General features: G+C 29.8%; 1 long non-coding RNA gene across 1 annotated transcript; it reads left to right on the top strand.

Moving 5' to 3' along the window:
• Positions 1-1159, top strand: LOC124898845. Its single transcript, XR_007055626.1, has 2 exons — positions 1-366; positions 725-1159. It is a non-coding gene; the product is annotated as an uncharacterized LOC124898845 (long non-coding RNA).
• The last annotated feature ends 1447 nt before the right edge of the window (positions 1160-2606 follow it).

Genomic DNA, 2606 nt, shown 5'->3' with positions numbered 1-2606 from the left:
ATCAGTCAGGTAACGTTGCATTGCATCCGCAAAAAATTCATATTTTATGAGAATCATTCTACGATTTTATAGTTTCTTTTGATTGTAAAACGATTCTTCTATTAGTGCTTTTATTTTGGTTTTTCATCTCTTTTGATAGTCTAGGTTTGACAAGAAAAAAAGAGGGATTCAATGTAGGCACTATTGTTTGTTTGAAAAGGTTTACAATGCTATTAATAATTACGTCGTAAAACAACAACAACAACAACAGACCCAGTCCCAGTGTATTCCCACCAAATTGGGTCTGGGGAGGGTAAGATGTACACAGACCATACCACTACCTCCGAGGAAGTAGAGAGGTTGTTTCCGATAGACCCCCGGCTCAAGGTGGAGTTGACCTATCCTTTTTTCTTTCTTTCTTTTAATTTTGGTATGCTTTTAATGGACAGTGTTTTGAAACGGTAAACAACTTCTCACTTATCTTCCTTCTTTTTTTATATGATGATTTGGGTATTTGTTTATTGAATTATTGTATTCATTGATTTGTGTATCTAATCAACCTTGTTTGTATAATACCACAATAAATATAGAATGATTAGTCTTAACTTATAATAAATCCCTGCATGCACCTTATTGATTTGTTTGACTGTGGAATTATGGGGTTGTTGTTTGTTGGTTTCTCACAAACTTTTTGAATCAAGTAACATTAGGTGCATGAGGTAATGATGTTTTTCTTATAAATCAGGAGTGAGAGGGAAAATAAGGAACTTCTTTCAATCTAAAAAGAAGTTAGAGTTTGGAAAAGAAGATAAAAAGGAATAGTTTCATGTTTTTGGTTGGGCACCTTGATGTTTGGCCTGTTTTGAGCTTGTAAGTCCTTTCTTTTAAAACTTTTTTTTATTAAAAGAAGTCCTCTCTTTTGATAAAGTTAATTTGAAATTTTTTTGTTAGGTTTGTAAAATTTAAAATCAAGAATCTATTAGGTTTTGATGCAGATTCGGTTGGACTTCGAGAATCTTTTGTATACATATGAACATTCAATCAGGCTTTGAGGAATTTTATATAGGTTATATTTAATCATATTGTTTTTACATTTTCATTATCGTATTGTGTTATTGTAATGTCGATGGATGTTCGTAAGGAACTTTTTGTAAAAGTTATGTTATCTTGATTATCGCGATGGTAGATGAATATTCGATCGGTACGTTTGTCCTATATTTTGAAAGAACAAAAACAATGTATAAAAAGAGTAACAGTTATACAAAAACAAATATAGTTACAGATTGCTTCAGCTTATGAGCGGGAGAATACGCTATCTACAGTTTAGATCTCCCACATCCTCTTCCCAATTATATTTTGATTAATATAGCTAGACACGTTATGGAAGGACTATTGTACCTTTGCTATACAGATCTAGCATCTAGCATTTATTTTTGTTACGATTCTTTTTCGATTAAAGTTATTCGAGGCATGCTTAATCCTAGATGTGACAAATACATCATTTAGTTTACAAAATGTCTTACTTATGCCGACATGCATTTATGATGATAAGTTGGGTTGGTGCACAAACACTGTGATTACACAAAATGAAATCCAGAGTGTTACAATGTTAAGAAGGGAAAGAAAATATCCATGGAAGAATATAGTAAACTCCAAAGCAACGAATAAAGAAGAAATCACCGACAAATTCAAATATTAAAGCTTATGAATTTTTTATAAAGATCTAAAATTAATACTACAATTCAATGAATGAGCCACAATTAAATATTAATTTATAGCTAATTAATTTCTTAACACATATACAATGTACGAACAAATCTTAGACCAGGCTTTTAATTTTAAATGTTATTTCTAAGTTTTAGGGTGTTTACATGGCTCATGTTTAATTTGTATGATCTCCGTTCCTAGATAGTAACATTAATATAGTAAGGTAACAATTTGTATAAGTAAGTTTTAATAGGATGGAAAGCATAGTTGCATTGATCATGATAATGTTATTTTTTGAATGTATCTTCTTTAATAATAAAACCTACATAATGTTAAAAAGACAAGCTCTTCGTATTTCTCGAACTCTTAAGATTTAGGATGTTTAAGCAACCTGCCTCATGATAATCTTTTTTTATTATATTTTCTGTTTTACTGATGAAAATATAATCAATGACACACCTTGTAACTTTCTTTCTGTTTAAGTCACATGTTCAAGTGTGTTGCATTTTTTCGACGATGGAATGTTCTATTGGTTTTGGTTACGAGAACGTTTATAAATTTTCATCCTAAAATATATAGTAAGAGAAAAATATATGGCGAATTAATAGTGGTAATTTTCCTTTTTCTTCTTGAGTAAAAAAAATAAATTCTGAAATATATGGTTAGAAATAAGTCATAACATATATGGTAAGAAAATAAAAAAACATATGATAGATTTTCAAGCTTTCACGACAAATCTATAGAAGTTTATTTACTAAGAGGGAGACCATGAGTTATCAAGAATTGTTTTTGCCAATTTGGTCGTGCAGATCACACCAAATTATGCAATATATTAGTCTTTTAAGTTTTCTTTTTTAGGCTTTTTTATTTTTATCATTATAACTTTCACATTGTTATCTTCTGCTTTATTAAAATTCTTA

Source organism: Capsicum annuum, chromosome 5 (genome assembly GCF_002878395.1).
Source record: "Capsicum annuum cultivar UCD-10X-F1 chromosome 5, UCD10Xv1.1, whole genome shotgun sequence".
NCBI classification, from domain to species: Eukaryota; Viridiplantae; Streptophyta; class Magnoliopsida; order Solanales; family Solanaceae; genus Capsicum; species Capsicum annuum.
This window is presented reverse-complemented; position numbering and strand designations above follow the sequence as displayed.